At 46.5% G+C, this 27,276-nt stretch overlaps 1 protein-coding gene across 2 annotated transcripts in view; it reads left to right on the top strand.

Moving 5' to 3' along the window:
* The window catches only part of PLA2G4C (phospholipase A2 group IVC), a 147,194-nt gene that overhangs the window by 52,622 nt on the left and 67,296 nt on the right, over positions 1–27,276 (top strand). The window contains exon 1 of one of the 2 annotated variants that reach the window (XM_040416764.1): positions 1,235–1,271. The exons of the other annotated variant lie outside the window; for it this stretch is intronic. The gene's annotated coding sequence lies outside the window, so the exon portion shown is untranslated. Of the gene's footprint in view, positions 1–1,234; positions 1,272–27,276 lie in introns of those variants that run through there. 2 annotated transcript variants of the gene reach the window in all.

Below are 27,276 nucleotides of genomic sequence, written 5' to 3'. Positions count from 1 at the left end.
TTCTGAGTACCTCTTGCTTTCCTGATCTTTGCTTCTGTCTCTCTCAGCTTCTGGAAACTTCCTCAGGCTCTTGAGCTAACATATTCCTGTTTCTGCATATGGGAATTCAGGAGGGAATCTTCTCCTGGACAGCAGGCTTCAGGCCTGGACTTGTCTCAGACATTGTCTAATCTCCAACTGTAGATTACAGACACTAGACTCCGTCTGCCTTGCACTTCCCTGACTGGGCCTTATATAAACTAGGGCTCCCTAGCTCCCTCTATTGACTAGAAGCTGGAATGACACCCCTAGCAGGCCTGTACATGCAAGTTTCAGTAACAGGAAAATACATACATTACATGACATTTTATAAAACTGACATATAACAACTTCCCCATAATTAGGAGGGACGACAGCACACCAAGTGACACTTTGGTAGTGACGGGTATTACAGTCCCCGTACACTACAATAGCAACTCACATCCTCCAGCTTTTAAACAGCACTGACATCTTCCGGAGTGAGTTTTGGATTCCAAAGGTAGTTTGACCTGTTTTATCTGTAACCATACCATTACTGCTTAAAGGGGTATTCCCATCTTACTGATCATAGTGTAAGCTTTTACTTAGGTGCCATGGATCATTTTTATAATTATGTTGCTTTATCTAATTCCCACCCTTTTTGAAAAAATCCCTTCTCTCCTACCCTATTGTTGTATGAAGGTAACCATTAGATACAGCCACCACTTCTCTCCCGAATCCAGGGGCTGCGCTTGCGCAGAAGATACTTTATTTCCACCCAGCCGGCCGCTCATTGCAGTCCTGAACGCGCAGGCTGCCGCGCATGCGCAATACTTATTTCTTCGGTAACAGTCCCATACAGAGCCGTGCATGCTCTGTATGCACTGCGGCCATAGGAGCGGCGGAGATAGGACTTGGAGGACGTGACCTGCATCTGAGGATCAGGAGAACAAAAAGCCTATGTGAGTGGCAGGGTACTAATTCATTCATCCCCAAATCCACCACCAATTTTATATTTTATGACAATCAAGGGGGTTATCGGACGCTGATGCAGGACACTATGCAGTGGAGGTAGGCTGGGGGAGGACGCTATGGAGTTCATGGACACTGGGGGAGCACACTATGGAGTGGGAATACTATCCACATGAATGAGCACGGAAGGAGTTCTCAGTGTGATGTCATACAGAGACGTAGCCGGCCTTCACTCAAACTGCCTAAACCCGCCCAGCCTTAGAAACAGGAAACCAGGAAGTGAGCAGCAGAGCTGGCAGCAGGTGAGCATGAATTAGCAAGATGGGAAAACCCCTTTAAAGGGGTTATCGAAGTTAGTTTATTTTTAAATAAAGAAAGGTATACTCATCTTATTAGGCTCTCTCCATTCCAGTGCCACCTCTCTGCCAACATGTTTTTGGCAGCATTGGCATGGAGGAATATCCTAATGGTGAGTAGAACTTTTTTTTATTATTATTCTAATACCATTGCTGCCTGGAACCCCTTTAAGCTTTTCAGGATACATCCTATTATTCATTTTCTTTTTTTTCCTCCCTACCTTCCATGAGCCATAATTAGTTTTACTTTATGTTCAAATAGCTGTAAGAGGGCTTGTTTTTTTGTCCGTGACAACCTGCTCTATAAAAATACCACATGATCTAACTTGGTGACAAAACAGCTATTTCTTGTTACCTTGCCTCACATAAAGTGTAATATAGAGCAAGCAAAAATCATATGTACCCTAAAATAGTACCAACAAAACTGCCACCCTATCCCGTTGTTTCCAAAATGGGGTCACTTTTTTGGAGTTTGGTATTTTTTTTTATAAATAAAAATGTTTGTTTGTTTTTTTACTCCATTTACCAGTGTCATGAAGTACAATATGTGAAGAAAAAACATTCTCAGAATGGCCTGGATAAGTAAAAGCGTTTTAAAGTTATTCCATCCGTTACTTTAAAGGGCATCTGTTACATGTACACTTGGCAGCTGAAGACATCTGTGTTGGTCCCATGTTCATATGTGCCTGCATTGAAAAATTATGTTTTAATATATGCAAATGAGCCTCTAGGAGCAATGAGAGCATTGCCATTACAGAGAGAGCTGAGCTCATTGGTCCTAGAAACTCATTTGCATATATTAAAACTTCTGGTTCTCAGCAATGCGGGCACATATGTACATGGCACCAACACAGATGCCTTTAACTACCAAGTGCACATGTAACAGGCCAGCCAGTTTCATAGATACAAATCTGCTGACAGATGCCCTATATATCACCAGCCCATGAACTGCATTGCTGCCTCCTTCTGAAGACAATAAGAGGCAGACATGTAGCCACTGGCGGAATTTGGGTGCGTTGTCCTCAAAATTCCACTGGCAAGTTCCACCATGTAAACAGGCCCTGCAGCAAATGGATTTTGGCAGGTGCTCCTATGGCCAACAAAATTATGGGTGACTAAGTGATGCATTATCATATTGTGTGTATATAATACAGGCATCACCTATTGGTCAGGGACCTGTAGATCATTTACGTTGATATTAACTGTTAACTGTTTGTGTAGCTGTGACAATCATACTTTCACTTTGTGCCGGTCATCTAATAACTCTTCTCACTCAATTACTAAAAGGTCATAAAAACTTATTTAAGCCACATTCTTATCAGTCAGAAAATATTTGAGCTATAATGAGTGTTTAGGAGATCAAAACTAGGGAGAGCAGTCAGCTGAGCTGCCTGATAGAACAGAGTAAAGACAAACGACAGACTACTAGAGCATCTCTAGGCTATACAGAGAAATCAGTTCAACATTTTAATAAAGACCAACTGAAAAAAGGATTTTTAGCTCAATGCATTAATAAGAAAAAAAATTTTATCCCAAAGGTGTCCATTGCCTTTAACTTTTAACTGAGCAGTGTCCGTGGATTACGGATGACACACGGAGGGCAAAAAACTTACACATGAATCCAACACAGACTATTTTACATATGAAACATAGGCCTTATGCACACGACTGTTGTGTGTTTTGTGGTCCGCAAATCGCGGATGGTGTCCGTGTGCGTTCCACAATTTGCGGAACGGCACGGACAGCCTTTAATATAACTGCCTCTAAAAAATATAACCTGTTCTATTCTTGTCCGCGCAGTGCTGTCCGCATCTTTTGTGGCCCCATTGAAGTGAATGGGTCCGCATCCGAGCCGCAAAAACTGCGGCTCGGATGTGGACCAAAACAACGGCCGTGTGTATAAGGCCATAGACTGATGTTTTCACGGACGTCAAATGGACATGGAAATGTGAACGAGGCATAATGGAATAATGAGTGCAGAGTAGTTCCACAGGCATAATGTACATAGTGATGACATAGTTCAATAATAAGTCACACAGTGATGTCACAAAACGCATTGTCACAAAAATAAAACAGTGATGTCTGTCACAGAACAGATAAAATGCAAAAAGTACTAAACATTTCCATTGTTTATACCACTGGCGGATCCAGGGGGGGCAATGGAGCAATTGCCCCCCCCCCCCCCCCCCCGAGTCGGCGGCGGCAGGGCACAGGGAGATGAGCGCTTCTATTGTGGAAGCGCTCATCTCCATAGTCATCTGTATCGCCGTCCTCAGGACAGCGATACAGATGGCTGTGCTTAAGCAGGGGAGGGAGAGGTGTGTCCCTTTCCTTTCCTCAGATAAGTTGCAGGCACTATGCCAGCAGCCTATCAGAGGCCGCCGCAGGCGTCGCAATGACATCATCGAGCCGCCTGAGCTGTACAGTGCGGGACACAGGCCGGAAGAGGCCTGCATCGCATCGCTGACATGGAGGTAAGTATAAGTGTTTTTTTTTTTTTTTTATATATATACAATACTTTTACTGGCACATGGGGGGGCTGTTATTACTGGCACATGGGGGGGCTGTTATTACTGGCACATGGGGGGGCTGTTATTACTGGCACATGGGGGGGCTGTTATTACTGGCACATGGGAGGGCTGTTATTACTGGCACAGGGGGGCTGTTATTACTGGCACATGGGGGGGCTGTTACTGGCACATGGGGGGGCTGTTATTACTGACACATGGGGGGGCTGTTATTACTGACACATGGGGGGGCTGTTATTACTGACACATGGGGGGGCTGTTATCACTGGCACATGGGGGGGCCGTTATTACTGGCACATGGGGGGGCCGTTATTACTGGCACATGATTGGGTGGGTTGCTCTTGTTACTGGCACATTATTGGGGCACTATAGGGGCATCTACTGAGGCCACAAAGAAGGGGTATTTTATATGGGGGGGCTCTGTACAGTAGAATTTTATACTGGGACACATTATGGTGGGTACTATTGGGAAGGGGGGAGAGGAGTACTATGGGGTCATCTACGGGGGGCACTAAGAAGGGGTATTTTATACTTGCAAATTATGGGGGACGCTGAGGGCATCTACTGGAGCATTTTATACTGGTACATTATGGGGGCACTAGGAGGAAGGGGGTACTATATAGGGGTATTTTCCTCATGCCTCCACAACGGCACTACGTGGAGGGTTATCCCGCCTTCTTCAGGGACAGGAAATAGCTTTCGAGACCAGCCAATAAAGGGCCCCCTCCCTCGTACCTTGCCAGTTGTTTTCCTGTCCCTCAGAAGGTCGGGAACTCGTGCACCAGCTAGTATTCGCGCGGCCTTCAGGTTTGTTATCCCGGCGCTGCCAGAGAGCCATCGCAGGGGATAGGATCGCGGGACACGGCATTGTGGTCCCTCCTTCCCTTAGTTATAATCCCAGCTTGGGCTGGTCACCCCGGGCTGTATACCCGCGTTCGGGTGGAACCGGCATCTCTGTGTGGCATGGGGGAGCGTTCCTGAGCCTGGGAACGCTCCCATATTCCTCCTATAGCTGCTGCGCACGCCTCTGACGCGGGTTATTGCGTCATCGGAAGGGGCCGGCGCGGCGCATAGGAAGGGGCGGAGCTCCGCCACACTAAGAAAGAGCGCTCCCCTTTAACCAGGTCTATCCAGGACGATGCAAGCCGAAGGAGACTTCCCCCAGAAAGCCCACAGACACCTCCAGGCCTTCTAGCCCGGTAAGCCTCCTCCCTGCTCTATGTATGAGGGGTGTCTTTTTTTTATTTTTATGCACTATTAAATTATGCTAAGCTTGCACCCGTTTTCTTCTGGTGGCGGTTCAAAAAAAAATAATAATAATATTCCTGCCGTTTATGTCTCCTAGGGGAGAGAAACTTCTAAAAGGGAACTGTCCATCAAAAGAAGATGTGCCATATGCAAGAAAACGCTTTCTGGCTCATATAAAAAACCTTTATGTCAGAAATGTTGTGACAAAGTGGTCTCAGAGGAAATCCCTTCCCTGGTGGAGAGTCTGAGAACCATGATTAAGGAAGAAGTGGGGGCAGCTGTAGAAGCAAAGCTATCTTCCATACCGCCCAGACCTTCCACTTCTAGCACCCCTATTATGGAGCAAGAGTCTGACCTAGATGAAGGAGAAATTTCATCCGGTTCAGACTCTGATATTTCGGAAGACGCCTATGGTCGACCTCTGTTCAGTGGAAGAGACGGAATCCTTGTTAAAAAATCTGAGCTACCATTAATCTAGAAGAAGCAAAAGAGCCACTATCTGTACAGGATCAGATGTTCGCAGCTCTGGGGGACAAGAAAAAACGTGTTTTTCCTGTCCATGCTAATATTAAATCTCTAATCCAAGAAAGGTATACTCATCTTATTAGGCTCTCTCCATTCCAGTGCCACCTCTCTGCCAACATGTTTTTGGCAGCATTGGCATGGAGGAATATCCTAATGGTGAGTAGAACTTTTTTTTATTATTATTCTAATACCATTGCTGCCTGGAACCCCTTTAAGCTTTTCAGGATACATCCTATTATTCATTTTCTTTTTTTTCCTCCCTACCTTCCATGAGCCATAATTAGTTTTACTTTATGTTCAAATAGCTGTAAGAGGGCTTGTTTTTTTGTCCGTGACAACCTGCTCTATAAAAATACCACATGATCTAACTTGGTGACAAAACAGCTATTTCTTGTTACCTTGCCTCACATAAAGTGTAATATAGAGCAAGCAAAAATCATATGTACCCTAAAATAGTACCAACAAAACTGCCACCCTATCCCGTTGTTTCCAAAATGGGGTCACTTTTTTGGAGTTTGGTATTTTTTTTTATAAATAAAAATGTTTGTTTGTTTTTTTACTCCATTTACCAGTGTCATGAAGTACAATATGTGAAGAAAAAACATTCTCAGAATGGCCTGGATAAGTAAAAGCGTTTTAAAGTTATTCCATCCGTTACTTTAAAGGGCATCTGTTACATGTACACTTGGCAGCTGAAGACATCTGTGTTGGTCCCATGTTCATATGTGCCTGCATTGAAAAATTATGTTTTAATATATGCAAATGAGCCTCTAGGAGCAATGAGAGCATTGCCATTACAGAGAGAGCTGAGCTCATTGGTCCTAGAAACTCATTTGCATATATTAAAACTTCTGGTTCTCAGCAATGCGGGCACATATGTACATGGCACCAACACAGATGCCTTTAACTACCAAGTGCACATGTAACAGGCCAGCCAGTTTCATAGATACAAATCTGCTGACAGATGCCCTATATATCACCAGCCCATGAACTGCATTGCTGCCTCCTTCTGAAGACAATAAGAGGCAGACATGTAGCCACTGGCGGAATTTGGGTGCGTTGTCCTCAAAATTCCACTGGCAAGTTCCACCATGTAAACAGGCCCTGCAGCAAATGGATTTTGGCAGGTGCTCCTATGGCCAACAAAATTATGGGTGACTAAGTGATGCATTATCATATTGTGTGTATATAATACAGGCATCACCTATTGGTCAGGGACCTGTAGATCATTTACGTTGATATTAACTGTTAACTGTTTGTGTAGCTGTGACAATCATACTTTCACTTTGTGCCGGTCATCTAATAACTCTTCTCACTCAATTACTAAAAGGTCATAAAAACTTATTTAAGCCACATTCTTATCAGTCAGAAAATATTTGAGCTATAATGAGTGTTTAGGAGATCAAAACTAGGGAGAGCAGTCAGCTGAGCTGCCTGATAGAACAGAGTAAAGACAAACGACAGACTACTAGAGCATCTCTAGGCTATACAGAGAAATCAGTTCAACATTTTAATAAAGACCAACTGAAAAAAGGATTTTTAGCTCAATGCATTAATAAGAAAAAAATTTTTATCCCAAAGGTGTCCATTGCCTTTAACTTTTAACTGAGCAGTGTCCGTGGATTACGGATGACACACGGAGGGCAAAAAACTTACACATGAATCCAACACAGACTATTTTACATATGAAACATAGGCCTTATGCACACGACTGTTGTGTGTTTTGTGGTCCGCAAATCGCGGATGGTGTCCGTGTGCGTTCCACAATTTGCGGAACGGCACGGACAGCCTTTAATATAACTGCCTCTAAAAAATATAACCTGTTCTATTCTTGTCCGCGCAGTGCTGTCCGCATCTTTTGTGGCCCCATTGAAGTGAATGGGTCCGCATCCGAGCCGCAAAAACTGCGGCTCGGATGTGGACCAAAACAACGGCCGTGTGTATAAGGCCATAGACTGATGTTTTCACGGACGTCAAATGGACATGGAAATGTGAACGAGGCATAATGGAATAATGAGTGCAGAGTAGTTCCACAGGCATAATGTACATAGTGATGACATAGTTCAATAATAAGTCACACAGTGATGTCACAAAACGCATTGTCACAAAAATAAAACAGTGATGTCTGTCACAGAACAGATAAAATGCAAAAAGTACTAAACATTTCCATTGTTTATACCACTGGCGGATCCAGGGGGGGCAATGGAGCAATTGCCCCCCCCCCCCCCCCCGAGTCGGCGGCGGCAGGGCACAGGGAGATGAGCGCTTCTATTGTGGAAGCGCTCATCTCCATAGTCATCTGTATCGCCGTCCTCAGGACAGCGATACAGATGGCTGTGCTTAAGCAGGGGAGGGAGAGGTGTGTCCCTTTCCTTTCCTCAGATAAGTTGCAGGCACTATGCCAGCAGCCTATCAGAGGCCGCCGCAGGCGTCGCAATGACATCATCGAGCCGCCTGAGCTGTACAGTGCGGGACACAGGCCGGAAGAGGCCTGCATCGCATCGCTGACATGGAGGTAAGTATAAGTGTTTTTTTTTTTTTTTTATATATATACAATACTTTTACTGGCACATGGGGGGGCTGTTATTACTGGCACATGGGGGGGCTGTTATTACTGGCACATGGGGGGGCTGTTATTACTGGCACATGGGGGGGCTGTTATTACTGGCACATGGGAGGGCTGTTATTACTGGCACAGGGGGGCTGTTATTACTGGCACATGGGGGGGCTGTTACTGGCACATGGGGGGGCTGTTATTACTGACACATGGGGGGGCTGTTATTACTGACACATGGGGGGGCTGTTATTACTGACACATGGGGGGGCTGTTATCACTGGCACATGGGGGGGCCGTTATTACTGGCACATGGGGGGGCCGTTATTACTGGCACATGATTGGGTGGGTTGCTCTTGTTACTGGCACATTATTGGGGCACTATAGGGGCATCTACTGAGGCCACAAAGAAGGGGTATTTTATATGGGGGGGCTCTGTACAGTAGAATTTTATACTGGGACACATTATGGTGGGTACTATTGGGAAGGGGGGAGAGGAGTACTATGGGGTCATCTACGGGGGGCACTAAGAAGGGGTATTTTATACTTGCAAATTATGGGGGACGCTGAGGGCATCTACTGGAGCATTTTATACTGGTACATTATGGGGGCACTAGGAGGAAGGGGGTACTATATAGGGGTATTTTCCTCATGCCTCCACAACGGCACTACGTGGAGGGTTATCCCGCCTTCTTCAGGGACAGGAAATAGCTTTCGAGACCAGCCAATAAAGGGCCCCCTCCCTCGTACCTTGCCAGTTGTTTTCCTGTCCCTCAGAAGGTCGGGAACTCGTGCACCAGCTAGTATTCGCGCGGCCTTCAGGTTTGTTATCCCGGCGCTGCCAGAGAGCCATCGCAGGGGATAGGATCGCGGGACACGGCATTGTGGTCCCTCCTTCCCTTAGTTATAATCCCAGCTTGGGCTGGTCACCCCGGGCTGTATACCCGCGTTCGGGTGGAACCGGCATCTCTGTGTGGCATGGGGGAGCGTTCCTGAGCCTGGGAACGCTCCCATATTCCTCCTATAGCTGCTGCGCACGCCTCTGACGCGGGTTATTGCGTCATCGGAAGGGGCCGGCGCGGCGCATAGGAAGGGGCGGAGCTCCGCCACACTAAGAAAGAGCGCTCCCCTTTAACCAGGTCTATCCAGGACGATGCAAGCCGAAGGAGACTTCCCCCAGAAAGCCCACAGACACCTCCAGGCCTTCTAGCCCGGTAAGCCTCCTCCCTGCTCTATGTATGAGGGGTGTCTTTTTTTTATTTTTATGCACTATTAAATTATGCTAAGCTTGCACCCGTTTTCTTCTGGTGGCGGTTCAAAAAAAAATAATAATAATATTCCTGCCGTTTATGTCTCCTAGGGGAGAGAAACTTCTAAAAGGGAACTGTCCATCAAAAGAAGATGTGCCATATGCAAGAAAACGCTTTCTGGCTCATATAAAAAACCTTTATGTCAGAAATGTTGTGACAAAGTGGTCTCAGAGGAAATCCCTTCCCTGGTGGAGAGTCTGAGAACCATGATTAAGGAAGAAGTGGGGGCAGCTGTAGAAGCAAAGCTATCTTCCATACCGCCCAGACCTTCCACTTCTAGCACCCCTATTATGGAGCAAGAGTCTGACCTAGATGAAGGAGAAATTTCATCCGGTTCAGACTCTGATATTTCGGAAGACGCCTATGGTCGACCTCTGTTCAGTGGAAGAGACGGAATCCTTGTTAAAAAATCTGAGCTACCATTAATCTAGAAGAAGCAAAAGAGCCACTATCTGTACAGGATCAGATGTTCGCAGCTCTGGGGGACAAGAAAAAACGTGTTTTTCCTGTCCATGCTAATATTAAATCTCTAATCCAAACTGAGTGGAAAGAGCCTGAAAAAAGACAATCCGCCTCTAAGATATTTAAGAGAAAATATCCGGTTGCGGAAGAAGACTCCGGATAAGACTCCTAGAGTGGATGCCCCCGTGGCAAGGATTTAAAAAAAATCTGCCCTACCCTTTGAAGATCTGGGACTTTTTAAGGATCCCATGGATAAAAAGTGTGAAAGTCTCCTAAAAAAGACATGGGAATCCTCCACCGCTATATTGAGACCAGGTATCTCTGCAACCTACACCACCAGAACCCTGTCTCTGTGGTTGGGACAGCTAGAGGAACATATTGAGTCTGGCACACCTAGAGAAGACTTCCTTGCCTCAATCCCTATACTGAAGCAGGCTGCCAATTTTATTGCTGATGCTTCGGCAGACATAGTAAGACTATCTGCCAGACCAGCCGCCCTGTCAAACGCTTTACGAAGAGCTATATGGTTACGTACCTGGTCAGGGGATACGGCGTCAAAAAATAAGCTCTGTTATTTGCCAAGCGAAGGGGATAGAGTTTTTGGCACGGCTCTGGATGACATCTTAGAAAAGGCATCGGATAGGAAGAAGGGCTTTCCCACTGAATCAAAGTTTTTTTTACAAGAGGCGTTCCTTTCGGCCCCAAAGACGTGGTAGATTTTACCAAAAGAAAAAGGATTCAGGACAGTCATGGCAATCTACCAGAGGAAAAGGAAAGGGGCTCTTGTTTAACCCCAACAAGTCCACCCGCACATCCTCCCAATGACGCCGGAGGGGCCGTAGGGGGAAGGCTCCGTTTTTTTCACTCTGCCTGGGAAAATATCCAAGCCTGCCCCTGGGTACTGGAGGTGATAGAAAAAGCATACAGTCTGGAGTTCAGCCATTATCCACCAGACCGGTATATGGAGAACATAAAATTAAAAGCGGAAAACCAGAAGGCAATGGACCTACAAATATCGCTCCTGTTGGAAAAGAGGACCATCGTTCCTCTACCAGTGGAAGAACAGAAGGAAGGATTTTATTCACCGATCTTTCTTGTAAGGAAACCGAACGGCTCCTTCAGAGCAATAATAAATTTGAAAACCCTAAACAAGTACATAGTGTACAAAAAGGTCAAAATGGAGACGATAAAATCCGTGACCAACCTCCTTCAAAAAGATTGTTACAGGGTAACATTAAACCTGACAGATGCCTATTACCATGTTCCAATCCGAGAAAAAGACCAGAAGTTTTTGAGGACGGCGGTATGGTTCAAGGGACCCCCATGTCACTACCAGTTCCAGGTTCTTCCATTTGGCCTCAGTTCCGCTCCGAGGCTGTTCACAAAAATCATGACGGAAGTGGCAAAATATTTTCATCTGACAGAGATTTTATTCATCCCATACCTGGACGACTTCTTGATTGCGGCCCCATCGGAAGACCTGCTGCTTCGTCACCTTCAGATTATACTGAAGACCCTGACCAACCTAGGATGGATGGTCAACAGGGAAAAATCATGTCTGCTTCCCTCACAAAGAAGGATATTTTTGGGAGTTCTGCTCTTTCCGGGATATAATGACAATCCTGGGTCTTATGACTTCGACAATCCCATCGGTAAAATGGGCCCAGTACCATACAAGAACACTTCAGGCCTTTCTTTTAAAAAACTGGGACAAAAAACAAACTTCCTTAAACAAAAGAATAAAAATCCCATCTCGTGTAAAAATATCCTTATCTTGGTGGACGAATCGAACAAATCTCTCCCATGGCATGGAGGCCGACGAATCAGGTCGTCATTACTACGGACGCCAGCCAACAGGGGTGGGGAGCCCACATAGAAAGACGGTTGAAGCAGGGTCTATGGGGATCTCACCTACAACAAGCCTTGTCAAACTTGAGAGAGCTGACCGCTCCTTTCATCCTCCTGAGGAATGTAAAAATCCTATCGGACAATTCAACGACTGTGGCCTACCTGAACAAACAAGGAGCAACAAGAAGTCACTCTCTTTCCTCGGTGACAGGGAAAATCCTAAGTTGGTCAGAGAAAAATCTACTGTCTCTGTCCGCAGCCCATGTGAGGGGAAAAGAAAATCAAGTGGCGGATTTCCTCAGCAGAGACCGACTAAGGGCAGGAGAATGGACTCTGAACCAACAGGTTTTCAACCAAATTTGTTCCAAGTGGGGCACTCCAAGTGTCGACCTGTTTGCCACAAGGAAGAACACACAGGTCAGGGACTTTTTCTCCCTGTCAGCTCTAGATCGTCCCCTGAGAGTGGACGCCTTTGTCAACACCTTGGCCCCAGCAGCTGCTCTATGCCTTTCCTCAATTTCCCCTGATACAAAGGGTCTTAGCCAAGATCATAGAGGAGAATGCCCAGATCATACTAATAACTCCCTTCTGGCCCAGAAGAACATGGTTCCCAGTACTAAAGAACCTAGCAGGGGAAGACTTTTGGATCCTCCCTCCTCGACCGGATCTGTTGTTTCAGGGCCCAGTTGTTCATCCCAGAGTCGCCCAGCTTCACTTAACAGCCTGGAGGCTGAAAGGCGTATGCTAAAAGGGAAAGGTTTTTCAGAGGCAATAATATCCACCCTTTTGCAAAGTAGAAAACCAGTCACATCAAGAATATATCTGAGAGCCTGGGAATCTTTTCTGTGGTTTAGCAGCGGCAAATATGATCCTTCCGGAGAACTACAGGTGATGCTAATCCTGGACTTCCTTCTGGCGGGACTAGATAAGGGACTATCTGTAAGTACCTTAAAAGTCCAGGTAGCAGCTCTAAGTGCATTTTTAAACAGCAAGCTAACGGACATAAATGTTATCAAAAGGTTCCTTAAGGGGACAAGTAGAATCCGCCCAAAATTAAGGTCTTCAGTTCCACCCTGGGATTTAAATCTGGTACTATCCAGACTAATGTATCCGCGCTTTTAACCTATAACAGAAATCTCCTTGAGAACATTAACTCTCAAGACAGTTTTTTTTGTTAGCCATCACTACAGCAAGAAGAGTAGGGGAGATCCAGGCCTTTTCCATCCTACCTCCTTATCTTATGATTCTGGAGGATAGAATCATATTAAAACATGCTCCTGAATTTCTTCCTAAGGTTGTAACTAAAATCCACTGTCAACAGGAAGTTACTCTTCCCTCCTTTTGTTCCCAGGCGACCTCGGAGAAGGAAAAACTGTTTTACAACCTAGACGTTAGGAGATGCGTCCTACAGTATATGGAGGCCACGAAGGATCTAAGAAAATCCAACCAGCTACTTGTACAATATCTGGCTCTGCATCTGGGCCAGGCAGCTAGCAATACTTCCATCTCTAGATGGATCAAGGCCTGCATTGTTCTAGCCTACCAGACGGAAGGAGTTGCTCCTCCACCTTTATTGAAAGCCCACTCTACCAGGGCATTGGCCACATCCTGGGCTGAAGGGGAAATATGTCGGGCAGCCACATGGTCCAATCCTGGCACCTTTTTTTAAACATTACAAATTGGACGTCTCTACAAATAGAGACTTATCCTTTGGACGCAAAGTCCTGTCGGCAGTTGTCCCACCCTGATCATGTCTCCTATGTTATTCCCCCACGTAGTGCCGTTGTGGAGGCCTGAGGAAAAGATGAAAATTACTCTTACCGGTAATTGGATTTTCCTTTAGCCTCCACAACGGCACGAGGAATTCCCCCCCCCCCCCCCAAAAAAAGGTAGAGGGGGATATATTTAATTATATGACTTTTGGTTCCATTACCCTCAGGAGAATTGATCCTGACCTTGTATATTGAGCTATACCGTTTATATTGTTTGTTATATACCTTATTAAATTTGGATTGTTTTGCATCTATCTCTGAGTACTAGGTTACTAACTGGCAAGGTAAGAGGGAGGGGGCCCTTTATTGGCTGGTCTCGAAAGCTATTTCCTGTCCCTGAAGAAGGCAGGATAACCCTCCACGTAGTGCTGTTGTGGAGGCTAAAGGAAAATCCAATTAATTTTCATCTTTTATACTGGCACATTATGGGGGCACTATGGGGACATTATCTCACCTGTGGGCATTACAAGGCAGTATTTTTTGCACTGTCACATTATAAGGAGAATTATTTCTACTGGGGGGGCATTATGGTGGGCTTTATTACTCCCCCATGGTATGACCCCCTAGTAGCAGCACCAGCCTCTCCCTGCTCTGCTATCCCTCTGCCCCTCTCCAAATCCTTATTATGAAATCTTTCTCATTAGGATAAAACACAACATCAGCTCCACCGAGCCCCCAGCCAAGTGTTGGAGTTGTGCCCGAGATCCCCAAGGGCCAAGCCAAGTAATTGTAAGTTTTCATGTGAAATATGTTTGTTATACACATATAGCATACACTGTGCCACACAATATACAGTATACCGCTACACTGTGTAGTCTGTTCTATAAGCACCATTGCTTTGTGGCGGCGGACAGAAAATAATCTGGAAGTGCCCCTCCCGAGACCAGGCTCTGGATCCGCCACTGGTCCATACACATCACTAACTATACATAATGAATATCTGAGGAGATAGGTCCACGCACAAGGAGAAGCTGCGGTGGCCGTGAAGGGACCAGGAGTGGCACCGGGAGTCAGGTAAGTAGAATCAGTGTGGTGGCCCAGGCATATGGGAAGGCATTTCCACGCTCAGATAACCGCCTCCGGACCGCCTAACGCAGGATTGCGTTCCGGAGGCGGTCGATTCATTCCTCCTGGACGCGCCGGCGTGTCTTCTCGCGAGACGTGAGATTACGCTCACAGCCGGCCTGCGCATGCGCATCGCGGGCCGGCAAAAGTTAGAGGACAAGTTCGTCATCAGCCTGCCAGCCAATGATTTTCAAAAAAACAAATCTCAAGCCAGTATATAAATATAATATGTTAAATGGCTTCTGTGCTTCTGTGCTCCTCTGCTGGTCCTTTTCGTCGGTTGGTCCCAGCAGAGGAGCACACATCACTGTGAGTACACACCAACACTACACTTAGCCCCAGATCACCCCCCATCACCCCAATTAACCCCTTGATCACCCCTGTCAATCACCTAGTGAAAGGGAAAAAAGTGATCAGTGTAAACTGTCACTTTTTTTTTCCACTAGTATTGACGGTTAGGTTTAGGATAGTTTAGGCCCCTTTGTTAGGTAGTTAGCGTCGGTTAGCGCCCAGCCCACCACACTGCAGTCACTGATTCGCTGATTAGCGTATCGCTAATCAGCATTGGTACTTTCATAGTATCTGTAAGTGATCAGAACTGATCACAGTCAGATCTATAATAGTATTAGTGTCACCTTAGTTCGCCCTCCACCCAAAACTGAGTGTTTGCCCGATCAGGCCTGATCGGTCGCCCACACGTGCGTTCACCCACGCCCGCCCCGCTGCAGTGACAAAAAAAATATATATTTTTTGATCACTGCACAATCACTTTACAATCGCTGCGGCGATAAAAAAAAAATCAGTTTTGATATTTTTTTATCAATCGCAGCGGCTTCCGGTACTTCGCTAGCCTCCCATTTGTAAGACAGGCTTGCTTTTTTTCTTGGGTAGTCTCAGGGAATACCCCCTAAATTTAGTTGACCAAATGGTAAATAAGGGGTATTCTTCTGAAGAGGCCTACAGGATTCTGACCCAGTCGGATGAGGAATGGGAACCCTCATCTGACGAATCCAGCGGGTCAGAATACGAACCTGTAGAAAGCAGTGGCAGTCTGACCCAAAGTTCGGACGAGGAGGTTGAGGTCCCTGATACCACCAGGCGTACCCGGCCCCGTGTTGCTAGACCACAGGTTGCGCAGGATCCGCTTCAAGGGCAGCAGAGTGGGGCTGGCGCTGTCTGATTACGTGGTGAGGCATACACCAGCAGCGCAGCCCATCCTGGACCTAGTACCAGCACTGCCGTACAACATGGTGAAGTGGCGAGAACCAGAAGGGCAGTTGAAGCTGGTACGGTGGCACGTGCATTAGTTCCCCCGTCGCAGCCACCGCACAGACAGGCCCGTAGAGCCCCTAGAGTCCCTGAGGTGCTGGCAAACCCTGATTGGCAGCCCCCAACTTCAGCCGCACCAGTAGTTCCCCCTTTCACTGCCCAGTCTGGAGTTCGGGTTGAGACAGCTCAGATCGGATTGGCACTGGGGTTTTTTGAGCTGTTCTTGACTGCGGAGCTCTTGGACTTAGTCGTGGCAGAAACAAATCGGTATGCCACTCAATTTATAGCCGCCAACCCGGGAAGCTTTTATGCCCAGTCTTTCCGGTGGAAACCCGTCCAAGTTTCCAAATTTAAAACTTTTCTGGGCCTTCTCCTCAACATGGGCCTGACAAAAAAAACATGAATTGCGGTCATATTGGTCCACGAACCCAATTCATCACATGCCCATGTTCTCTGCTGCCATGTCCAGGACACTATTTCAGACCATCCTGCGTTTCCTGCACTTTAGCGACAACAGCACCTCTCGTCCCAGAGGCCACCCAGCTTTTGACCGGCTCCACAAAATTCGGCCCCTCATAGACCACCTTAACACCAAATTTGCAGATTTGTATACCCCTGAGCAAAACATCTGCATAGACGAGTCCCTTATACATTTTACCGGGCGCCTTGGCTTCAAACAATACATCCCAAGCAAGCGCGCCCGGTATGGGCACAAATTTCGTGTCTATGAGGGTAAAGATCAGACCCTGGAGCCAGTCGGTTGCCCTGACTACCTGGGGAGCAGTGGGAAGACAGTCTGGGACTTGGTGTCACCCTTATTTGGCAAGGGGTACCATCTTTATGTGGACAATTTTTACACAAGTGTGCCCCTCTTCAGGCATTTGTTCCTAGAACAGATTGGCTGCCATGGCACCGCACGACCTAGTCGCCGGGGCTTCCCCCAACGGCTCGTTACCACCCGTCTTGCAAGGGGGGAGAGGGCTGCCTTGTGTAATGAAGAACTGCTCGCGGTGAAATGGAGAGACGTTTACATGCTCTCCTCCATTCACGCAGACACAACAATACAAATAGAACGGGCAACCAGTGTCATTGAAAAGCCCCTCTCAGTCCACGACTATAATTTGCTCATGGGAGGGGTGGACTTCAATGACCAGATGTTGGCTCCTTATTTAGTTTCCCAACGCACCAGACGCTGGTATAAGAAGGTGTCTGTATATTTGATTCAATTGGCTGCATATAATAGTTTTGTTCTCTACAGTAAGGCTGGGAGAACAGGATCCTTTCTCAAATTTCAGGAAGAGATCATCGAGAACCTCCTGTATCCAGGAGGTTCCGTGGCCCCATCCACCAGTGTAGTGAGCCGTCTACACGTGCGACATTTCCCCAGTGTCGTTTCTGGTACCTCAACCCAAGCGCCACCTCGAAAAAGATGTTGTGTCTGTAGCAGGAGTGGAATAAGGCGTGACACCCGCTATTTCTGTTCTGACCGCCCTGACCACCCTGCCCTATGCTTAGGGGAGTGTTTCCGGAAGTACCACACACAGGTACACTTAGCATAGGGATTGCGTTACACAGGACAGACACACAGGGCTATTAGGGCCCTTTCACTCACAGCTGCTGCAAACCTCTCCTTTCACCTGGGACAAAGTGCATAATGTACTTCGCCACATCTCTGGGCGATTTGCGCTTTGCACATTGTCCCATGGGGAAGGAGAGGTTTGTCCTATAAAGGTAAAAAAAAAAAAAAAAAATCACCGGTAAGCAAAAAAGTTAATGTTCTGTTCAAAAAGTTAAATAAAGTTTATAAAAGTTAATGTTCAAATGTTATATAAACTTAATGTTAATAAATTTATTGCGTTGCGGGCTGTTTTTTTTGTTTTTTTGTTTTTTTTACCTTCTAGGTGGACCAACCGATGAACGAGCTGCAGCACTGATGTGCATTCTGACAGAAGCATTGCGCTGCTGTCAGATTACACAAAAGTCGTGTATGCGGCGCTGCACGGGCGAGATTTCTCCTCTGCAGTAAAAAAGATAAGTTTGCCGAGGCATATGAGCTGAGGGGCGGTGTTCATATGCTTTGGCAAACACTTTGTATATAAAAATAAAATAAAAAATAAAAATCCCGGCAATGATTTATACATCCACATCGATTGATGTGAATGGAGAAATCGGGTTTGCCAGGGCATACGAGCTAAGTGGGTTTGGATGTTGGGCGGAGCTCCTATGTCCTGGCAGACGCCTTACCCCTCCTTTATTTTTTTTGGCAGAGATTTTTTCATCCACATTGATCGATGCGAATGAAGAAATCTGTGCCGTTCATTTTTTCTTTCAGCCCAGAGGCTGAACGGAAAAAAAATCTCATTACCCGTATGCTCAATATAAGGAGAATAGCAGAAACTCCTAATGCTGGCCATACATGTAATGATTGCGGAGACCCTCAAATGCCAGGGCAGTACAAACACCCCACAAATTACCCCATTTTGGAAAGAAGACACCCCAAGGTATTCGCTGAGGGGCATATTGAGTCCATGAAAGATTGACATTTTTGTCCCAAGTTAGCGGAAAGGGAGATTTTGTGAGAAAAAAAAAAATCAATTTCCGCTATTTTGTGCCAAAAAAACTAATCTTCTATGAACTCGCCATGCCCCTCATGGAATACCTTGGGGTGTCTTCTTTCTAAAATGGGGTCACATGTTGGGTATTTATACTGCCCTGGCATTTTAGAGGCCCTAAAGCGTGAGAAGAAGTCTGGAATCCAAATGTCTAAAAATGCCCTCCTAAAAGGAATTTGGGCCCCTTTGCCCACCTAAGCTGCAAAAAAGTGTCACACATGTGGTATCGCTGTACTCAGGAGAAGTAGGGCAATGTGTTTTGGGGTGTTTTTACATATACCCATGCTGGGTGAGAGAAATATCTCTCTAAAATGACAACTTTGTATAAAAAAAAAGGGAAAAGTTGACTTTTAGAGAGATATTTCTCTCACCCAGCATGGGTATATGTAAAAAGACACCCCAAAACACATTGCCCTACTTCTCCTGAGTACAGCAATACCACATGTGTGACACTTTTTTGCAGCCTAGGTGCGCAAAGGGGCCCAAATTCTAAAGAGCACCTTTAGGATTTCACAGGGCATTTTTTACACATTTGGAATTCAAAATACGTCTCACGCATTAGGGCCCCTAAAATGCCAGGGAAGTATAACTACCCCACAAGTGACCCCATTTTGGAAAGAAGACACCCCAAGGTATTTTGTGATGGGCATAGTGAGTTCATGGAAGTTTTTATTTTTTGTCACAAGTTAGTGGAATATGAGACTTTGTAAGAAAAAAAAAAATCATCATTTTCCGCTAACTTGTGACAAAAAAATAAAAAGTTCTATGAACTCACTATGCCCATGAGCGAATACCTTAGGGTGTCTACTTTCCGAAAGGTGTCATTTGTGGGGTTTTTCTACTGTCTGGGCATTGTAGAACCTCAGGAAACATGACAGGTGCTCAGAAAGTCAGAGCTGCTTCAAAGTGCGGAAATTCACATTTTTGTACCATAGTTTGTAAACACTATAACTTTTACCCAAACCAATAAATATACACTTATTGCATTTTTTTTTTATCAAAGACATGTAGAACAATAAAATTAGAGAAAAATGTATATAGAAATGTAATTTTTTTTAAAAAATTTACAACTGAAAGTGAAAAATGTCATTTTTTTGCGAAAATTTCGGTAAGTTTCGATTAATAACAAAATAAGTAAAAATGTCAGCAGCAATGAAATACCACCAAATGAAAGCTCTATTAGTGAGAAGAAAAGGAGGTAAAATTCATTTAGGTGGTAAGTTGTATGACCGCGCAATAAACCGTGAAAGTAGTGTAGTGCAGAATTGTAAAAAGTGGTCTGGTCATTAAGGGTGTTTAAGCTAGGGGAGCTGAGGTGGTTAAGGAACATCTGAGTTGCCAGAATACCCTCTGCCTCTGACAATAAGAAGTACACACTCACTGTACAGAAGAATAAGCATATGACTATATGGCCCTTTAGAACTGCAAGATAATTTTACTTCATCTACCTGCTGAGTGGAAAGAAGAGTTTCCCATTCAAAGCAGAAACCAGCTTAAAGGGAAAGTGTTATTAGAAAATGACCTATCGTTTAAATCACGTTTTTGTGTTAAACATTTTTAAAGTATCTTGATGTTATGTTTAATTTTTCATATTAATATCATTTAATATCTTAAACCCTTAGTGACCACCCATACGCCTTTTTATGGCGGTCACTAAAGGGCCTTAGGCTGGGCCGCCGCTTTTATAACACTGTACATGACGCGGGCAATGGCGCCCGCCGCATGTAAAGTGCTGACAGAGGGAGCGGACTCCCTCTGTCTCCCATCGGCACCCCTCAAATGCGAACGTAGGGTGCAGATGTGTGTGAAGGCTGGCAGGGGTGTCTAAAAACCAGTCCAGCCAAATCTGCCTTCCAAAAACCATACAGCGCTCCTTTTCTTCTGCGCCCTGATATGCGCCCATACAGCAGTTTACTACCACATGGTGGGTGTTTCTGTAAACCACAGAATCGGGGTAATAAATATTGAGTTTGTTTGGCTGGTAACCCTCGATGTGTTAAAGAAAAAAATGGATTAGAAATTTAATCTCCATTTTCCTTTAATTCATGTGGAATACCTTTCCACATGTGGAATACGCTTTCTTGGCGCTTTTTAAAAGGCTGCAGAGCAGCCAATCAACAAGCGGTTAACTGTCTGACCTTAGAAGCCATCACAGCCATGCCTACTAATGGCTTGGCTGTGATTGGCCAGAGCAGCATGTGACCCAGGCTCTATATAAGCTTGAATCACGTATCGCTGCACGTCACTCTGCTGTTACAAGTGTAGGGAGAGGATGCTGGTGGACTTGTGATTTCAGGGAGAGAATAGGAGAGAATCTAACTCAGCGATCTACAGAGAAATAGTTGTGTTGAGCCCATTGACCAAAAAAAAATAAAAATTTATAATTCTGTTAGTTAGGAGGGAGGCGGCGGCGGCCATTTTATGCAAGCTCAGTGTACCAGCACTGCATCTGAGCTTTTGGGACATTGCAAATCACAATTTTTTTTGCAAACTACAACATCTTGATTAGTCAGTGTGCAATTTAAGTTAGAAATACGCCCATCATTTTCTGGGGTTTGAAAAACTGTATTTTCCTGATCAAGTGTTAAATTAAAGTTTAATATATACAGCTTTCATATTCTGTTACCAAAAAAACACTATTTTGGCAATCTACAACATCTTGATAAGTCAGTGTGCAATTTAAGCTAGAAATACACCCATCATTTTCTGGTGTTTTAAAAACACACTTTTTTGACAAAAAAACACTATTTTCAGGCCTTGCAGCATCAGCACGTGTGAAATTACAGGCTTATATACTGCTGTCAAATTCAGTTGTTAAACAAACACTCGTTTGGGCACAAAAAATTTAGTTGGCAGCCTTTGATGCAGATGTCATTGTGAGATACACCCTTAATACATTTGGGTTACATTCAGAGATTTGAAATACCGCCATTTGGTGCACCAATATGGAATTCAGGCCTACACAGGTTCAGGCCGTGTGAGATACACCCTCTACATACCAGGGTTTAATTCAGGCATTTAAAATACAGCCATTTGAAATACAGCCATTTTGGGCAAAGAAATATTTAATTTAGGCTTACACTGGTTCATGCCCTGTGAGATACTCCCTCTACATACAGGGGTTTGATTCAGGCATTTGCAATAAGCCGGACCGTGGGTGCAGTTACATGGACGCCAATTATGCAGTGGGTCAGGATATGAGTATAATAATCTATGGTTTTTGTTCGCGACGCCAATTGCAGCGTGCGCAGGGTACAGTCTCAGGGCCCTTTAAGGTTAGGAATGCCAAAGTGGTGTAATGTCTCTGTGTGGTAATAGTAATAGTGTCAACGGTGTCTCCTACCTTGGTACGGCTGGACTCCTGGATCCTGGCTCACTTGCAATAAAATGAGTGTTGCTAGTAGGAGTAATTGAGGAACTTGGTAGCAATGAATGAGATCCAGACTTGGAATATAATTCAAACTGGTCTTTACTTGATGCAGCAGTAATCCATGTGAGATACAGCAATAGTCTTGGTTCCCAGCAGGTATTGGCAATATGTGGCAGGAATTACTATCTTCTGCTCTGTCTATCTTCTGCTGTATTGGGGACTGACTAGCTGAGGAGGAATTTGGCTTCTCCTGGTCTCTGAATGGTGCTCACAGTTGTGCTCACAGGGTATGGTTCTTCCTGGAGTTCTGGAGGTGGCTGCTTGCTTTCCACCAGCTGAGGCTGAAGGGCTCAGACTGGGAATGGTGATCTTTTGTCTCAGCCGAGACAAGAGACTGTCTTGGATCCCTAGAACTGGGAGCTCCTACACACGCAGCCTTCCCCATGCAGGGAGAGCTGGAACATACTGGATCTAACTGTTTTTTCCTCCCTTGCTGCAGGATGTGGGAAACTCCACTTCCCTTAGGCAGGGGGGCAGAACAGAACTGGAGCGTTCCATTATGAATGGCCATAACATTAACTATTCCTACCAACGATGCCGCCACCTGCTGGTAGACCTGAAACATTACAAAGAAAATATCACATTTAAAATGGTTTCATCTGCACAGTTGTGAACGACATGAGGGAAATCACATCAAATGACCATGTTGATGCCCATAGCAGATAGTAGCGGGGTAAAAGCGTCAGTAACCCCAGTCTGGGGTGTTACACATTTGAAATATAGCCATTTTGGGCAAAGAAATATTTAATTGAGGCCTAGTCTGGTTCAGGCCGTGTGAGATACACAATTTACATACTGTCGTTCTATTCTACTATTAATTAAACACCCATTTAGGGCAAGATCCTAAATTCAAAAAATATGAGGAGAGCGTCAAATAAGGGACGTGGCCCAGGTCATGGTGCTGCTGGTGCTCCTGTTGCAGGGAGAGGACGTGGTCGATCTGTGCCAGCTACACGCACAAGTGAAACCCCTTCCTCAGGTGCGAGTAGGCGACAGAACCTGCAGCGGTATTTGGTCGGGCCTAATGCGGCTCTATGAATGGTGAGGCCTGAACAAGTACAGGCGATAGTAGATTGGGTTGCTGACAGTGGATCCAGTTCCTTCACATTGTCTCCCACCCAGTCTCCTGCTGAAAGACCACAGTTGGCACCTGCAGCCGATGTCCATCAGTCTTTCACCTCACCCCCTTGCAAATCAGCCAAGCAGTCTGAGCCCCAAGTCATGCAGCAGTCTCTTCTGCTTTTTGATGACTCTGTTAGCAGGGTTTCCCAGGGCTATCCACCTAGCCCTGCCCCAGAAGTGGAAGAGATTGAGTGCACCGATGCCCAACCACTTATCTTTCAAGATGAGGAGTACATAAGAGGACCATCGCAGCACATCTCGGATGATGACGAAACACAGGTGCCAACTGCTGGGGCTTTCGAAAGTGTGCAGACCGACAAGGAAGGCAGGGGTGAAGACTGGGTGGAAGATGATGTGGAGGACGATGAGGTCCTCGACTCCACATGGAATCAAGGTCATGCGAGTGACCTATGTAGTTCGGAGGAAGAGTCGGTGGTCGCACACAGCCACCAGCACAGCAGAAGAGGGAGCAGGGTGCAAAAGCGGAGCGGCCGTCCTCTAGACAGTACGCCTCCTACTGCCCACCACAGCAAGGGACCGAGCACACCAAAGCCAGCTCCAAGGAGTTCCCTAGCGTGGCAGTTCTTTAGACAATGTCCTGACGACAAGACACGAGTGGTTTGCACGCTGTGCAATCAGAGCCTGAAGAGAGGCATAAACGTTCTCAACCTGAGCACAACCAGCATGACCAGGCATTTAAGTGCAAAGCACCAGCTGCAGTGGAGTAGACACCTCTAAAACCAAGAAAGGTCTCTGGCTCCTCCTGCTTCCTCTTCTGCTGCAGTCTCGGCCTCTTCATCCACCTCTGGAGTGACAGTGCCACCTGCCACCCGCAAACAGAGGATCTGCCAGCAACACAAACACCTGGGTCACCAAGCATCTCCACAATTTCCCACGGAATCGTTCAGCTCTCCATCTCCCAAACGCTGGAGAGGAAGAGGAAGTACCAGGGGCGTAGCTAGAAATGCATGGGCCCCATAGCAAAAAAAATGTATGGGCCCCCCCCCGTGCCATCCACAGATCCCCCTCCCCTAAATAGTGCCATCCACAGATCCCCCTCCCCTAAATAATGCCATCCACAGATCCCTCTCCCCTAAACAGTGCCATCCACAGATCCCTCTCCCCTAAACAGTGCCATCCACAGATCCCCCTCCCCTAAACAGTGCCATCCACAGATCCCCCCTCCCCTAAACAGTGCCATCCACAGATCCCCCTCCCCTAAATAGTGCCATCAACAGATCCCCCCCTCCCCTAAATAGTGCCATACACAGATCCCCCTCCCCTAAACAGTGCCATCCACAGTATCAGGTGCCTCCCCCCCCCATGTGCCAGTCAGTATCAGGTGATAACCCCCCCCCCAGGTGCCAGTATCAGGTCAGGTACCAACCCCCCTCCCCCCATGTGCCAGTATCAAGTGCCCCCCGCTCCCCCCATGGCAGTAACAGTCGGGTATTAAAAAAATAAAAATAAACACTTCTACTTACCTCCTCCATGTCAGCGATGCGATGCAGCCTCTTCCTGTGTCCCTCCCTGTATTGTGTCCCGCCCTTTATGTCCATATATGGAGTCAGTGCTTGTATTTCAGAAAAGGTTTCTGCTGGGATTTGAACCCACGGCCTTCTGTACCAGAGGCAAAGCATCTAACCACTAGACCATAAAAGCTGCCTTGCTGCTGACTGAAAAATTATGAGACTTCTACTGTTATAGCTGACTAAGTGTACATCTATACACATGACAGCTGCTCATATATAGAGATATAGAAGAGCTGAGTGTGCTGGGACAGCTGTCATATAGAGATATAGCAGTGCTGGGTGTGTTGGGGCAGCAGTCATGTGTATAGATGTACACTTAGCCAGCTATAACAGTAGAAGTGTCAAATTTTTTCAATCAGTTGCAATGCCTCCTTTATGGTTGTGAGGGTAAATGCTTTGCCACTGATACATTGGAGGTTGTGGGTTCGAATCCCAGACACATCAGGAGACTTTAGAAATACAGTAAGATTAGATCACATTAGCGAGGGGGCCTTGAACATTAAGATCGCTGCTGTGAAGGGGGCCCTGAACATTATGACATCGATATTTAACTAACTTGAAAATAAACTGTCGAGCCCCGAAGCAGCTGCTTCCCCGGTAGTTACGCCACCTCCTGGCTTGCCTGTGTGTAGTGTCTGTGTGTGTTAATAAAAAAAATAAAAAAAAATAAAATAAAAAATGAATGCGGTCGGACGGGCCCCCAGTGGCGTAGGGCCCCATAGCCACTGCTATGGATGCTATGGCAATCCCTACGCCACTGGGAAGTACCCCCCTACCCACCCGCGATCCCTAGCCCTGAATGCCAGCATTTCTAAATTACTGGCCTTTGAAATGCTGTCATTCCGTCTGGTGGAGACAGATAGTTTTAAAAGCCTTATGGCTGTGGCTGTCCCACAGTACGTCGTGTCCCTGCACAACCAAGTAGGGGACAAAATCAGGTCTGCACTGCGCAACGCCATCTGTGGCAAGGTGCACCTGACTACGGATACGTGGACCAGCAAGCACGGTCAGGGCTGTTATATCTCCATAACAGCACACTGGGTAAATACAGTGGCGGCTTGGCCTGAGACGGATAGCAGTTTGGCGCATGTCCTCCCACCACCGAGGATTGCAGGGCGCTTCAGTTTGCCTCCTGTTGCTTCCTCCCCTACTCTGCTTCCTCATCCTCTACCAGCTCCTCTTCCGGTCAGCGTAACACCTTCACCATCAACTTCAGCACAGCCAGGGGTAAACGATAGCAGGCAGTTTTAAAACGTATCTGTTTGGGGGACAAACACCACACCACGCAGGAGCTGTGGACGGGCCTTGAACAACAGACCGATGAGTGGTTTGTGCCAGTCAGCCTCAAGCCCGGCCTGGTGGTGTGAGATAATGGGCGAAATCTCGTAGCAGCTCTGGGACTAGCCGGTTTGACGCACATCCCTTGCCTGGCGCATGTGCTGAATTTGGTGGTGCAGAGATTCCTTAACCCCTTCACGACCCCAATCCGTATATATACGTGATAGCTGCACATACCCCGTGCAGCTACCACGTGTATAGACGTCATGGCAGCCCTTTAACCGCCTCCGGACCGCCTAACGCAGGACCGCGTTCCGGAGGCGGCAGCTCCAGGCACAGTCACGCATATATGCGTCATCTCGCGAGACGCAAGATTTCCTGTGAACGCGCGCACACAGGCGCGCGCGTTCACAGGATCGGAAGGTAAGTGAGTGGATCTCCAGCCTGCCAGCGGCGATCGTTCGCTGGCAGGCTGGAGATGCGATTTTTTTAACCCCTAACAGGTATATTAGATGCTGTTTTGATAACAGCGTCTAATATATCTGCTACCTGGTCTTCTGGTGGTCCCTTTTGCTTGGATCGACCACCAGAGGACACAGGCAGCTCAGTAATAAGTAGCACCAAACACCACTACACTACACCCCCCCCGTCACTTATTAACCCCTTATTTAACCCCTGATCACCCCTGATCACCCCATATAGACTCCCTGATCACCCCCCTGTAAGGCTCCATTCAGACGTCCGTATGTTTTTTACGGATCCACGGATACATGGATCGGATCCGCAAAACACATACGGACGTCTGAATGGAGCCTTACAGGGGGGTGATCAATGACAGGGGGGTGATCACCCCATATAGACTCCCTGATCACCCCCCTGTCATTGATCACCCCCCTGTAAGGCTCCATTCAGACGTCCGTATGTTTTTTACGGATCCACGGATACATGGATCGGATCCGCAAAACACATACGGACGTCTGAATGGAGCCTTACAGGGGGGTGATCAATGACAGGGGGGTGATCACCCCATATAGACTCCCTGATCACCCCTCTGTCATTGATCACCCCCCTGTAAGGCTCCATTCAGACGTCCGTATGTTTTTTACGGATCCACGGATACATGGATCGGATCCGCAAAACACATACGGACATCTGAATGGAGCATTACAGGGGGGTGATCAATGACAGGGGGGTGATCACCCCATATAGACTCCCTGATCACCCCCCTCTCATTGATCACCCCCCTGTCATTGATCACCCCCCTGTAAGGCTCCATTCAGACGTCCGTATGTTTTTTACAGATCCACGGATACATGGATCGGATCCGCAAAACACATACGGACATCTGAATGGAGCCTTACAGGGGGGTGATCAATGACAGGGGGGTGATCACCCC

This window comes from Bufo bufo, chromosome 2 (assembly GCF_905171765.1).
Source record: "Bufo bufo chromosome 2, aBufBuf1.1, whole genome shotgun sequence".
In the NCBI taxonomy this organism is placed as follows: domain Eukaryota; kingdom Metazoa; phylum Chordata; class Amphibia; order Anura; family Bufonidae; genus Bufo; species Bufo bufo.
Note: the sequence above shows the minus strand (reverse complement) of the source record. Positions and strands in the feature narration are given on the sequence as shown.